Here is a 16800-nt window from a genome sequence, read left to right as displayed (position 1 = left end):
TTATTATTCTAAATAAATCTATTAATAAGTATAATAAATATTCTATAAGATTATTTTATAGTATTATTTATATTTATTATATAAAAAGAAGAATATATAATAAAATAATATATATATTATATAAGTAATAATTATCTAATATAGTTATAGACCTTAATAACTAGACTTATAAACTATAAAAAGAATATTATATTAATTCTTATTTATAAACTCGTTCGGAAGAATTCCTGCTAGTTCTATAATTATAAAAAGATTCTTATAGTAATAATCTGCTCTAAACTAGAAAATTAGATATATTTATAGGCTAAGAAAAATCCGAAAGTAATTCGTTTAGCTAACTAATTATTTCCAGGCCATTTTATAAATTTATATAAAGAAATTATTATAGTTTATAAATATCTTATAAAGGCTATAAAAAATAGTTTAATTAAATTACAGGTAGTACTATAATTAGAAATTAGTTATATAATCTAGATTATAAAAAAATAATTAAATAAAGGCTAGAACTTATTATAAGCCTAGTTCTAAAAATCTCTAGTAATAAAATAGCTTTCTATAAATCTAAAAGTAATAAAGACTATAAAAGAAGTTAATACGAGTATTTTTTATATAGCTTATAAATATAAAAGCAAGTTTAGAATTATATATTCTTATATTCTAATAAAAGCTATAGGCTTATAAATTATTTCTTTTAAAAAGTATTTATTAAAAAAATAGAAATATTTATAATTTATTTATTATTATATTTCTTTTCTTATAATAGAACTTAAACTTCTATCCTATATCTATAAATACCTTTAATATCTAATATCTTATTATATAATTCTCGTATTTAATATTTATTAGACTAAGATTATAGGCTAGTAAAAGCCGAAATAGTAAATAGAAGCCGGGTAATAAAAGAGAAAAGCTAAAAGAAATAGGAAAAGTAAGAGAATTTATTATAGCTAGAATATAGTCTTATTTAATTTATATATTAGTTTACTAAATATATTTATAGAACTATAAGTTATTATTTCTGCTTATAACTAGTTATTATAAACTATTATAAGTTTACTAGAATATATTAGAATTAAGTTTAATAAAAGCAAACTAGTATTTCCTCTAATAAGTCTAAAAAAAGATTAGTTTTATAAAAGAAAGAAAAAGAAAAAGAAAAAGGAAATCCTATAATATAAATATATTTTATAAATATTATTTTAGTAATTTTAAGGAAATTAAAATAAGAAATAGTACTAGTTATAATATAAATAAAATAGATAGAAAAATGAATTTATTTTTAATAAAAGAAAGCTTACTAGCTAAATAAAAAAAGAAATAGAGGCTAGAATAAACTATATAAGACTAAAAGTTTTAGTATTTATATTTAGATAAGATCTTATAACTAGTATTTTTAATAAATAATCCGATTATATAATAATATTATATAAATAAATTTAGGGCCGCTTTACTAAAATTATTAATTAGTAGCCCTATATAAGCTCTAGAGCTAATTAATAATTTTGCCCTAAACTTATTTTAAGTAGATTTGGAATTAAAAGAAATATATTATATAATAAAGGCTCTAGTTAAAGTTATATAACTTAATTAGTAAAGAATTTTAGCTAAGTATATAAATTAGATATAGATTCTTTATAGATTTTTTATAAATAATATAAGAAAGAAAATAGCTTATAAATATATAAAGTTATTTATAAATAAGTTAAAAGCTAAATAAGACCTTATAATATTTCTGGATATATTATATTATTTATATAGTTTATATTAAAGAATAAAAGAATATAAAGCCTTATTTATAAAGTAATTTATAAGACTACTATATAGAACTAGCTATAAGAAAAAACTGGTAATTATAAATTTACTTTTATTATCTTAAATAACTAGCCTTATAATTTATTAATAGTTATTATAAAGAATAAAGTAAATAGAAACTACTTATAAGAAAATATAAAAAATAATTACTAATTTATAAAATTATTTATAATTAGTTATTAAAATTATTATTTAGTAATTATATCTAAATTAAGAATTTCCTAAAACTATAAATTAATATTTATAATCTATTATAAAGCCTTTTTTATAAATATACTAATTTTGAGTTATAGCTTAGAGAAAAATAGATCTAGTAAATAAATATTTTATAAAACCTCTAGAAATAATTCTATAATTTTAGGATTTGCCTTATTTATATTAGCTAAATCTATTATAAAATATATTTATTTCTAATTAGGAAATATATCTAAAATTATTTAGTTAAGTTTATAGATTATATTATTTAGGATTAATAAGATTACTTATTTACTAAAGGCCTAGTAATTATATAGAGCCTATAAAAGTTACTTTTATAAATAAATATAATTAATTAGGTTTATAATTAACTAGATATATAAAATAAAAAACAGAAGTATAATTTACTTATTTAAAAATAGGTTATATAAAAGATTACTAATCTAATTTATAAAATTCTATTTAAATAAGTTATTATAGATTTATATATTAATCTATAATAATAATTAATAAAGCTATAGCTAGATCTATATTTACTATAAGCAGGCCTATATTATATTAGCCTATAAATTATATAGAATTACTAATAAGATTTAGATAAAGTCTTTTCTAAGAATTATAAGTATTTCTCTAAAAAGAATATTATTTATAACTAATTATAAATTAATTATTAGCTAATATATTATTATAAAATAGTATTTGTATTATATAAGTATTTCGTCTCAGATAATTAGATTTATAGATTATAAAAGTATCCCGAATTAGCTTATTTTAGTAATTATATTTATAAATAATTTATTAAGCTTAAATAGAATCCGGAACTAGAAATAAAATATATATTTATTAATACTATATATAAAACCATCTTATTTTAGCTATAGTAATAGTAATAGAGAATCTTATAAAGAAATATCTTACTAGTTTTATTTAGGCCTTATAAATAAAAGTAAGCTATTTGCGAATTATTTATAATTATTATTAGAATTATCTAGAAATAAAAATATTAGTTTATATTAGCTAGATTTATATTATAGTTACTAATAATATTTTATAAATATAATTAATTTATAAATTAGTTATATAGTAGCTTATAATCTAATTAAAGATATTCTTAGATAAGATAATATTTATAAGTATTTACTAAAGATTTATAAAACTAAGACTAAATAAAAAAAGGCTATAATTATAATAAGAATTAACTAAAAATAATAAGAAATTAATTAATAAATTATAAGTAAGCTTACAAATTAAGTTATTATAGAAATACTTCTTATACTAGTCTTAGATTATTTATATATTTATAATTAGTTACTAGTAAATACTTATAAGAAAGAATATTTATAAATTATAACTAGTTATTAATTAAATAGCTTTATTAAAATATTAGAACTATTTCTAATTATTTTCTACTAAGCTATAGGTAATATAGGTAGTATAATATATGAAATAATAAATACTTTTAACTAAGTAAAGCTTATTAAAGAACTATAGACTATATATAATTATTAATAAAAGCTATAAGTAGAACTATTTATTTAAAACCGGGCTATAATAATAAATATAACTAATATTATATTCTTATTTATAGAATTTTTATATCCGGGTTTTAGTAACTTATATAAAATACTATAAAAACTTATAATAAAAATACTAATAATTATTCTTATATATTATATTATGTTTAAAAAAGGCTATTAAGATTAAATAAGTATTTATAGCCTAGTCTATAACTTATTTAAATAAGAAGTTAATTATAAAACAGATTATATATTACTTAGAAAAGTAAATTATAAGATATTAAATTAGAAGAAACTTCTAATATATTAGATATTTAAATAAATACTAAAAAGCCTCTATAGGGCCTATATACTAAGCCTAGAAATACTAGATAATCTTATTATTTATTTCCGAAATAGTTATAGTTATATAATTTATTTCTTTATAAATATATTTATAGATATATTTAATTACTTATATAAATATATAAACCTTAATATTAATATATAAACGGAATTTCTAAAAGAAGTATAGGTTATATAAAATAATCTAGTAATTATTATAAATAACTTTCTGGCCTAAAAAGCCTAGTTTATAGATTATAAATATATAGCTATTATTTTAGTACTAATATTCGAGATACTTATTTTTATAAATAATTATTATAGTTATAAATGTTTTAGGAAACTTCTTTTAATATATAAGCGAGGCTATAAATATATTATAGATTATATATAGGGCTTTTAAATTATTATTAAGACTATATAGCCCATAAGATATCTGGCTAGTAATTATAGCTATAAATTTATTTATAAAATCCTATAATAAATCTAGAAGCTTAATATAAATAATCTTATTAATTAAATTAGGAATTAAGAAAATAGTATTTTTCCTAAGAAATAGAAATAAATATATATATAAAAAGCTATATTTCTAGTATTTAATTATATAAATATAGCCTATATATTATTCGAAAATATAGTTTTTAAGATTTATAAAAAGCTTTTTTATTTTTAATATAAAGACCTAATAAAAAAGATCTAAATAATTAATTACTTATTATTTATTTAAGAAGTAATCTATAATCTCAGGCTAGTATAAGTTAGTTATAAAGGTAATAAAGAAGCTTGGCTTACTAAAGTATTATATAATAGCTATTAAATCTTAAAAAAGCTATTATATAAAGTAATTATTATTTATAAAGCTTAATAAGAAAATAAAGTAATAGCTAATATTACTTATATAAATATTTTACTAGTATAAATAAAGCTAGTTAAGTAAAGTAATTTTATAAGTAATATATATATTAATAATATATTACTAGAAAAGGTAACTAGTATAAAAGAATAGAGAGAAGGCTAAATAGATATAGAGATAATACTAGTAAAAGGCCTATTATTTGAGTTATATTTACTAGTAAGTTCTAATATAGTCCTATAACTATAATTTAAAATATTAGCTCGGGTTATTATATATATAATATTAATTATATATATAATATTAATTATATATATAATATTAATTATATATATAATATTAATTATATATATTTATAAATACTTATAGCCTATCTTATAAATTATTAGTACTAGATTATAATAGCTTATATTTATATATTTATTCGGGATTAGAATAGTAATATTATTATTTATAGGGAAGTTTTTATAATAATAATTTATATTTAACTTAAGAATTAAATATATTTATAAATTAAATAAGATTCGGAAATCGGTTTACTAGCTTATAAGATATTTATAAGCCGTCTTATAAACTATAATAAATGAATTATAGTTTATAAATATATTTATAAGTTATAAAAAAACTATATAATTTAAGTAAGGAAAATTAGTAGCCCGGATATTAGTTATAAAAAGTAGATTATAGAAAAAGAATTATATAAAAAAAGGCTTAATATATAGAATAGGCTATAATAGGTTTTAGAAATAAAAGAGCTTATTATAAATCTAAAAGTACTAGATCTTATAAAAGAAGTTAATTCGGGTATTTTTCTTATAGCTAATTAATATAAAAATAAAAGTATAATTATATATTTAGATATTTATATAAAAGGCTTAGTAAAGCAGGTTATTATTTATAAAGAAATAAGAGAAATATAGAAAAAGTATTATATTACTTTTCTTATAATAGGCCTTAAAATAATTATTTATATAGCTAAAATAAAAGGCTCTATAAGCTATATAATAACTTATAAGTAAATTCATTATATATATAAGAGCTAGTTAGAAATAAGAAAAAAAGGCAAGAAGCTATATAATAGGTAAATTAGTAAGAAAGTTCTCTATAATATAAACTAGAGCTATAATAGATAATTAACGGATTTATTACTAGTACTATAAGGCTAGCTTATCTATAAAGATATTTATAATTAATTATTATTATTACCGGGAGAAAGAAAAGATATTTAGATTAAGTTCTTATAAAATAGAATATTACTAGATATAATTAGTAATATTTTGGGCCTATTAACTAGTTAATTAAGCTAGAAAAGAGAGAGAATATAAACTTAATAGTAATAGTAAGTCTTATATAGCTTAGTTTGCTTTATAATAAAATTAAAAACAGGCCGGTTCTATTTATAAGAAGTATAAAAGTAAAGAGAGTTTATAGTAATAAAAAGAGAAAAGAAAGAAAAGTAATATAAGGCCAGGTTTTTTTTTATTTTATATTCTATAAGATTTCTAGCTTAAGATTTTCTTCTAAGCTTTAAAAAATTATAAGAAAAGTTTTTTAAATCTTAGAATTACTTAAATATTAAAAAAGATATTTGAGCTTTTTCTTTCTTATCCTAAGCTAAGTCTTAAGAATTTAAATATAATTATATTCTAATATATAATTCTCTAGTAAGAGAAAATTCTAATATTTCTTATATAATTCGTTTTTTTATAGAGCCCTATAAGCTAATTATTTAGGGTAGCCTAAATATAAGATAATATAAAAAAGATAAGTTTAGGGCTACTTTACTAAAATTATTACTAGTAGCTTTATTATAATAGGTATATATAATAGTATATAGACAGGTATTAGATATTATAGATCTAGTTTCCTATTTTGGGTATAGCTTATAATTAGAATTATATAGATTATATAGGATTTCCTAATTAAGTAAAGGGCTTTATATACCTGGCTAAGTACTAGGGAATATATAGGGAGACGCTTCTAGCTTTAGAAAGGGTATTAATTAGTCTCTTATTAGAATTAATTCTTGGAATTAGTTATACTTACAAGTATTACTCTATAGCTTATTTACCTTAACTACTTATATATTACCCTGCTATTATATACCTTATATTCTAATTAATCTAACCTTTAAAGAGTAGTTTATTATAAGATAATTAAGCCGTTAATAAATAAAACCACTAATAGCTAGAGTATTAACCAGAAGAAGCACCTCTACTATTACTAGAGTAACCTAGTCGGATATCCAGGGAAGCGCCCAGTTAGCTATTCTAGCTACTACCTAATTAGGAGAAGAAAGTAAAACTTAGATATCCCCAGAACTAGCTAGCAGGATAATAATAATAGAGAAGCTAGCAGCGGCTTATTATTATATTACTGAGTTAGAAGCAGAAATATAATAGAGGGAGAATCTAGAGGATTTAGAAGCTCAGATTTACTATCTTAAGGATATTTGGGTATCTATTATAGAACCTATTATACTACCGGTAGTATATTTGGTTTATAGGGCTCTAAAAACCCGAGAATTACTAACCTATAAAAAGAAGAGTATTAAGGAAGCCCAGGACTTCTTTTACTAGGTAGAGCTAAAATAGTATAAAGACAGCGGAATTATCTGGGCTATAGATATAATAAAGATTATATATTATATTTCCTACTTTAAGGATATAGCCAGGGATATCTGGAAATATAAGAAGTAATTAGTAGATATTAATACTATAGATTAGGAAATCTTTATTAAGTTTATAAAGAATTCTATCTTGGATCCGAAAAACTATAATAATAATATCCTTACCAAGTTTAAGAATATAAAATAGTAGCCAGATTAGAATATCCAAAGCTTTATATCTTACTTGGATAGCCTATTAAATGACTTGGGATATACGGGTTTACTATAAGAGCAGGATAACTTATTTAGTAGCTTAAGGCAGGAGATTTGGAATAAGATTAATTACTAAGGGAATACTTTACGAAAAAGGGAAAAGCTTATTTCTATAGCTATAAGAGTCAAGAATAACTTGAACTAGTCTACTTAACGGGAATATAATAATAAGCTAACGGATTAATAAAAGAAAGGAAATTAGAAAAAGGAGAAAGGGAATAATAAAGGGAAATAGAAGAGAAATATATTTCCGTTATAAGGTTTATATAACCGGAATAGCAAAAGTATAGTAACAGGGTCTAATATAGTACCTGTATTAGGATCTATAAGACCGGATATAACTTATTTTACTTACTAGAAAGAGGGTTACTATACTACTACTTACCTAAATCGGAGAAAACCAACTTACTATAACTATAATAAGTCTGGCTATAAGATATATAAGTATCTAGAACCAAAGAAGCCGGGAAACGGGTATATTCTATAGTAGTTATATTCGTTTATATTATAGAGAGTAAGGTTCCTGAAACGAGAATAGTAATTAAGGTTATTATTAAGATAAGGAAAGATAGGTAAAGAATTAGAATATTAGTTAATTCGGATATAGAGGCTAATTATATAAAGAGGAGATTAGCCTTAGATATAGGTATTCTATTAATATTAAGGGCAATTCCCTTGTTTTTACTAGAGAGAAAAAGGATTTATTTATATAGAGATTATATTCTTGGGGTTATTACTAAGGATATACTAGGGAACTAAAGGGAGGCTAATATATATTTTGTATTATATAATTTTAATCTGAACTATATTAATATAATACTTGGATTCCTATAGCTCTACTAGATTAATTCCCTAATTTCCTTTAGGAAGGCAATATAGAGATACTAGATTTAATTATAGAAGATTAAAGTTCTAAATACCAGGAAGTTTACTAAAGCAGTAAAGTATAAGATATATGTTTTTCTATTAACTACTTATCCTATAATAGACGGCTAAAGAATTACTATTATTACTATAAACGGAATAGCTATATTTCCCAGAAAGTATTAGAACCTTTTCCGAGTATTTTCTATAAAGGCTATAGATATATTACCTGACTACTATATAATAGAGTATTATATAGATCTAGAACCAGGATTCTAATTATTATATAGTCTTATATATACTTTATTAGAAAGAGAGCTTAAAGTCCTTCGGGAATATCTTAATACTAGCTTAGAAAAGGGATAGATCTATTATTCTACTAGCCTAGCTAGTACTCTAATTATATTTGTTCTAAAGAAAGAAGGCAGCCTATATCTATATATTAATTACCGGAATCTAAATAGAATTACTATTAAGAACCGAATACTATTACTACTTATTAGTAAGATAATAGATAGGCTTTACGGAGTAAAGATATATATAAAGCTAGACTTGAAGAATACTTACTATTAGTTATAAATACAGGAGGGTAATAAGTAGAAGACGGTATTCCGAATATATTATAGATATTTTAAGTACTATATTATATTCTTTGAACTATCTAATACTCTAATAATATTCCAGATATATATTAACTATATACTAGTAGGCCTTATAGATATTATTTATATAGTTTATCTGGATAATATTTTAATTTATTTAAAGAACCTAGAATAGTATATAATAGTAGTCTAATATATATTCGAGTAGTTATAGTAATACTAGCTCTTTATAAACTTGGTAAAATGCAAGTTTAATATAGAGAAAATAGAGTTCCTGGGATTTATAATTAGCCCAGATAATATAGAAATAGAGACTAGTCAGGTTATAGCTATTAGGAAATAGCTAGCCCTAAAGAATAATATCCGAGAAATCCAAGTATTTTTGGGTTTTACTAACTTTTACTAGAGGTTTATTTATAGATATTCTAGAATAATAAAAGAATTAACTAATTTACTAAAAACTAGCAGAAAACTACTATATTAGTTTAGCTAAACGGATAAGACAGATAAGGCTTTTAGGGAGCTATAAATTATATTTATAATAGTACTAATTCTTTATTATTTTGACCTAGCCTTAAAGATTTATATAAAAATAGATACTTTAGGATTCGTAATTACAGGTATAATTTCCTAGCTCTTTGGTAAGAGGGCAGAAGCCAGGTAATATTCTATTACTTTCTATTTAAAAAAGATAACTATAATTAAGAACAGGTATAAGATATATAACTCTAAACTCTTGGCTATTATTCTAGTATTCTATACTTGGTAGTATTATCTAGTATATATCCGGTATACTATTATTATTAAGATAGATTATAATAACTTGAAATACTTTATAACTAAAAGAAAACTAAATAGTTAATAGATAAGATAGGCAGAGGAGCTAGTTACCTTTGACTTTGTCTTAGAATACCGGCCGGAATATAGTAATTCCGCTAATAGGCTATTAAGGAGGCCAGACTTTATAGCAGATATAGATAAAGATATTTTATTACCTATATTTTATAATAAGCTATAGAATATAGAATAGAGAACCCTATAAATAGTAGTAATAGGATACTATACTATTCCTATAATATTATAATATAAGGCCCAGAAGAAAGGAGATAGGTATTTCTCAATTAGTAAGATATTAAGGAATTCCGAAAAGGAAGTCTATTTTAGTAATAGAATAGTATCGGAAATACTATTATTTGAGCCTATTACTAGTATAGCTAGTTGCAAATAGTATATATTACGGATTCTAGCTATATAGATAGCTAGGTCCGAAATAGTATATAAGAAAAGCAGAGAGATATTACTTAAATTACTATTATAGTACTAAAGGCTTAATCTATTAGTATAATACTAGTAATATAAATAGTTCTTAAAAAGGACCTTTATTAGAACTATTAAGATTTAGGAACTTAATATATTTGGGTTATTAAGATATTAGGATACTATCTATATACTAAATAAGCCGGCTTTTAAAAAAAAATTACTATAAGCTAACTATAATAATTCTATAAATAGGTATTTTAGTACTAGTAAGATACTAGAGATTCTTTAGAGAAAGTACTTCTAGTAAAATATAAGAAAGAATATAAAAGACTATATTAGAACTTATCCTATATATTAATAGACTAAGGTAAAAAGATATCTGCTATATAGTATATTCAGTTCGTTTTCTTTTCTCTTCAAGCTATAGTAAGAAATTACTATAGACTTTATTATAGGGCTACTTCTTTCTAGGTTTTATAGTAAAGTATATAATTCTATACTTATTATTATTAATAGATATACGAAAATGGTATAATATATTCCAACTACTAAAGAGGTCTCGGCTCCTGAGCTAGTAGAGCTATTTATATATTATATTATTAAAGATTTTGGTATACCTGCGGATATAATCTCTAATAGAGAATCTGTCTTTATAAGCAAGTTCTGGTTAAGTCTATATTTCTATTTAAAGGTTTAATAATAGTTAAATATAGTATTCTATCCGTAAACTAATAGATAAACGGAGAATCTAAACCAAACTCTAGAATAATACTTGAGATACTATACTAGCTACTAGTAGGATAACTAGGTAGTAAAGCTTACTCTTATAGAATTTATATATAATAACTCTATATATTTAATAATAGAAATATCCCTATTCTATATCTTATATAGATTCTATTCCAGTATTAAACTATATATTAAGAATAATATTCTAGAAGAAGAAATACTAGTAATATAGGAAAGAGTATAAAGGATTTAAGTAAAACGGGAGATACTAGAGAAATAATAGCAAGAAATAGTAAATATATAGAAAAAGTACTATAATAAGAAATATATTAATAAGAAGTTTAAGATATATAATAAAGTCATGTTTTATATAAAGAATATTTAATAGCTATAACCTAGTATAAAGCTAGTAGATAGATATCTCGGCCTCTTTAAAGTTCTAGAAGTTATAGAAATATATAGACAGGTATACTACTTGGAATTATTACTATTATATTAAATCTATAATATTTTCTATATTTCTCTTTTGGAACTATAGTATCTATAAGCTAGTACTATAGTAGAACTAGAGCCGGTCGAGATTAAGGGCAAAAAGGAATTCGAGGTAGAATCTATTATAGCCTATAGAAAGGGCAGAAAAGAAAAGAAATATCTTATTTATTAGAAGAGCTATTTATTAGCAAATAATATATGGGAACTACTAAGTAATCTGGAGAATATAACTTAAGAATTACAAGAATATTTGGAAAAGAGTAATATTATAATACTATTAGCTAAACGGAGGTATAAAAAATAAATGCTTTTATTAGGAAACTATTAAAAAACCATATATTTATTCTTGGAAAAACTATATAAAAATTATTAAAAACTCTAATTTCTATATTTTATAAATACCCTACCCTTATAACTACTTTCTACTATCCTTATTATTATTCTTATTAGGATTCTCTTAAGAAACAGGTAGTAAATTGGCCTATAAAGCTATTAGCTATTAGTAAGAAACGAAGAAAAAGTAAGCTTATTTAATACCGAAGAATATTAATTATACTATTAAAAGTACTTTATACTTATACTAAGCTAGTAAGAATTACTTAATCTATTTCTTGAATTATTAGGGGAATCTATTAGCCTTAAATAATAGCTTTAATACAAAAAGTATATATAGTTTAGTATAGAAAAAGAATAGTAATAGCCTTCTCTTTTTCGAGCAAAGAATAGAAAAGATACTTATATATATTAATAGCTTAAAGAAGGCAGTTTAATTATACTATATATACTTAAGGAACCTTAGATAGTATTAGAATAAGAAATAAAAGAAGGAATTTATAACTTATAGGATTATACTTCTTATTTTTGGAACGGTAGTAATTATATACCGAGTAATTATTACTCTTAATATAAGTAAGGTCGGGAAACTTAGTAATATTCTTGGAATATTAAAAATAGTAAAGGCAAATCAAGGATATAGGAGTATTAGCCAAATGGATAGTAATAGGCTAATAAGTACCAAGAGAAGTATTTATCTTAATAGATAAAGAAGTAGAAAAGGGAATTAGAAAGGGACTTGAATAAAACTTAAATAAGGCTTAAAGGAGCTTAAAGGAGCTTAAAGAAGGTTTAAAGAAGGAAGGCAAGGGACGAGGAGGAGCTGGGTATAATATTATAGTTAAGGAAAAGGAAGGTTAGTTAGTAGGAAAAGGGAGGCCTTTTTATAATACCCTCTCTCCGAATAGTAATTACGAATTCGGAACTAGCTCTATATTAGGAATATCCAGAAAATTCCAAAAAAGGGATTTATAAACGAATTAGAAGATCGGATTAACTTTTCCAAGCTCTTGGGCCTATAGAGCAATAATTTATTTGCAAATAGAGGCTAAGTTGGGATTTATAAACTAATTAGGAGATCGGATAAGCTTTATATCCGATAGTATATACTATATTTATACTACCTTTATAAGGGGAAATCGCCAGAGGCGATTTGCGAACTAGCTAGAAAGGGTTAGTAAACTATATCCTTAACTCTATTACCTGGTATAATAATAGGATAATTATAGAGAGTCTTTAGGGAAAGCCAGTAGCCAGGAAAGTTTCAGGGAGATATTTGTAAGCTATTTGCAGTTTTCCCAGGCCTCTTGGGAATAAGGGCCCAGAAGGGGGGTTAATATAATAGATATATATAATAGTATATAGACAGGTATCAGATATTATAGATCTAGTTTCCTATTTTAGGTATAGCTTATAATCGGAATCATATAGATCGTATAGGATTTCCTAATTAAGTAAAGGGCTTCGTATACCTGGCTAAGTACTAGGGAATATATAGGGAGACGCTCCTAGCTTTAGAAGGGGTATTAATTAGTCTCTTATTGGAATTAATTCTTGGAATTAGTTATACTTACAAGCGTTACTCCGTAGCTTACTTACCTTAACTACTTGTATATTACCCTACTATTACATGCCTTACATTTATATAAGCTCTAGAACTAGTAATAATTTTACTCTAAACTTATCCCAAATAGCTTTAAATAATACTTTTTTTAGTAATAAACTTTTTATAAACTTTTAATAAATTATATAATAAAGAAAATAGGTTATAGATATATAAAATTATTTATAAATAAGCTAAAACTATTCTTTTAATTTATATTTTATATATAATTTCCTTTAAATTTTAAATTTAATTATATTTCTTTTTAATTATTATTAAAATATTTAATAAAATAAAAATTATAATAAATCTAAATTTAAATTTAAATTTTATTTTTTTATAATTTATTAAAAGAGTTTAAGTTTTAATATTCTTAATTATTAAATTTCAATAATATAAGTACTTTAAATAAAAGCTAAAGAAATTTAATTATTAAAGATATTAAAATAATTCTTTTATATTTAAAAAAAGAAATTTAATTATTATTAAAATAAAAAATATTAATTTATTATTTATAAATTTATTTTAATTAATATATAAATATAAAATTATAAAAAAATAAAATATTAATTTTCTTATATAAAAAGTTAAAATTATTATTTAATATATAAATCTTTTTAATTTATATATATATTAAATAATATAATTTAAATTAATTAATTAATTAAAATTAAAGTTATTTAAAGCTTATTTTATAAATTATAATATTATAAATAAAAATACTTATATTAATTATTAGTTATTTAATAATTTTTAAAAAATATTAAAAATATTTATATTATTTATATTACTTATATTATTTATATTATTTATATTATTTATATTATTTATATTATTTATATTATTTATATTATTTATATTATTTATATTATTTATATTATTTATATTATATTATTTATATTATTTATATTATTTATATTATTTATATTATTTATATTATTTATATTATTTATATTATTTATATTATTTATATTATTTATATTTAAAAGCTTTTATTTAAATATTTAGCTTTTTATTTTATATACCGGACCTAATTTGCTTTCTTATTTTATTTCTAGTATATATTATAAGTAAAGAACTAGCTAAAGTCTATAAGAGGCTTTTTTTAATTATAAGAGAAGTAATATTATTCTTGCAGGCTCTCTTACGAACCCTTCCAAGCCTTACTTGCACCTATAGAGCTCCCTCCCTCTTGCAGGCCCTTCCAAGCCTCACTCTTACCCATAAAGCTCTCCTAGCTCTCTTTTCCCCCTTATAAACCCTCCCAAGCCTTACTCCTATCCGCAAAGCCCTCCCTTTCCTCCTGCGGACCCTCCCAAGCCTCACTCTCACTCGCAGAGCTCTCCCTCCCCTCTCGCAAGCCCTCCCAAGCCTTACTCCTACCCGCAAAGCTCTCTACCTCTCTTTACGGATTACTCTTACTCGTAAAAACCTCCCGGCTATCTTATAAGCCCGTAAAGCTCTCTTCCTCGTCCGTATCCTCCTCCCCCCCTTATAAACCCTCCTACCATATACCCTCCCGCGGGTTCGTATAGCCTACCCACTACTAATACGGGCCCTCGTAATACTTCTCTCCTTTTTAAAAGCTCTTTATCTCCCCTCGTATTAGAGTCCCGCACTCCCCCTTTACCCACCGCTCTTGTATCTCTAGCCACCGCTTTCTCCTCTCCTCTTCTTATATCCGCGATTATAACGCCTTCTCTACTACCCGTTAAGCTCGTACAAACTACCGGGCTCGTTTCTCTTGCAAAACCGGCTCTCCTTTCCGCTTACGGTATACTACTTGCAAACGGGCGTAGTACGTGGTACAAGAGAGGATTCGATTCGAATTTCGATCCAGGGGAAAGTCGCAAACGGGCCGGATATACTTATACGTCGAGTAGCGGTCTTCCGTACGAGCCAACTACGGGATCTGGCTCCTCTCTTGGCAGTATATATATAGGGAGTTCGATTTTAAAAAGATAAGGGATTTTAAAGAAATAAGGCGGGTCTAGTACTTATAGTAATAGTATAGGCGGGCTATTATAAGAAGAGAGTAGATTAAAAGAAAATAGGAAGAGCATATCTCACAGACAGATTTTGGTATTCCCGTATAAACCAGTTCACGTAACAGTGTCCGTTTTCTATAGAGCTACGGTCAATATAATAAGAGATAGATTCTCGTTCTATACTTGCAGTCTGAAGTACAAGGAAAGGCCCGGTACTAAGATTTTAGCGCCTGTTTTCTTATAATTTGCTACTCGTAACTTCCACCAAAAGCCGGACTCTAATCCCACACTCGCCGGTTCCGTTTTAGTATCCGGACTTGAGCAGCTACTACTTTAACCTGAGCTAAGGGTAAGCGTACCTGAGCTAAGGTTAAGAGCCTGAGCTAAGCCTAAGCAAAGCCTAAGCAAAGCCTAAGCAAAGCCTGAGTAGAGCCTAAGTATTCTAAGGATCCTAAGTACACTCCTAAGCCAGCCTGCAAATTATAATATAGAACCCATTTTGGCCTCCTATATGCCCCGGCTATAGTTTCCTTACCGAATTTTGCCCGGGAATTATAATACGGCAGGCCATATACTACAAAAATCGCGTATTTTAGTAGATTTTAGTTCTGATTATATAACGACGGCCGGGGCCGGAATCATGTGACTTTGAGAATTTATATAAGAGAGCTAAACTTTCCCGCAGTTTAGATAGATAGATATTAATACTATTAACTATATTAATTAAGTAAGCTTTCCTATACTATTTATACTATTTATATTTAATTTATATATATTATGCTTTATTATTTTTATTATTATATTACGTTTTATATACTAGTATACTTTATATGGGTTTTTGTCTTATTATAGTTCTCTTCTTATAGAATCCGTTTCTATTCTCTTATAGGATTTCTACTAGAGCTGTTTTAGATTCCTGACTTAGATTCTTAAAAATCTATAATATTAATTAAGCTTAATATACTAAATTAGAAACCCGTAAAAATTATTCGAATTATAAATTTTTTATTATAAGATGCGTTTTTAGACTATTCTATCCAAAATACTCTTATAATACAAGTATTAATTAGTCCAAAATAAGGGCCGAATTTAGTAAGTCTATACTAGATACTTAGTATTATTAACTAGTAATTATAATAGCTAGAAATAATATAATCTATATTTAATATAAATCTTTTTTTTTTAACTTATTCTTTTTATATATAAAATAATTAATTATTTAATTAATAATATTATAACTAGCTTATTATATAAAATATATTAATTATAATATTTAGTAAAACTAGTATATATTTTACCGAGTTCCTTTATTTATTCTAATTAAGATTTAATACTAAAATAAATAAT

Source organism: Hyaloscypha bicolor, assembly GCF_002865645.1.
Source record: "Hyaloscypha bicolor E unplaced genomic scaffold K444scaffold_55, whole genome shotgun sequence".
Classification (NCBI taxonomy): domain Eukaryota; kingdom Fungi; phylum Ascomycota; class Leotiomycetes; order Helotiales; family Hyaloscyphaceae; genus Hyaloscypha; species Hyaloscypha bicolor.
The sequence above is the reverse complement of the archived record's forward strand: the minus strand, read 5'-3'. Positions refer to the sequence as shown.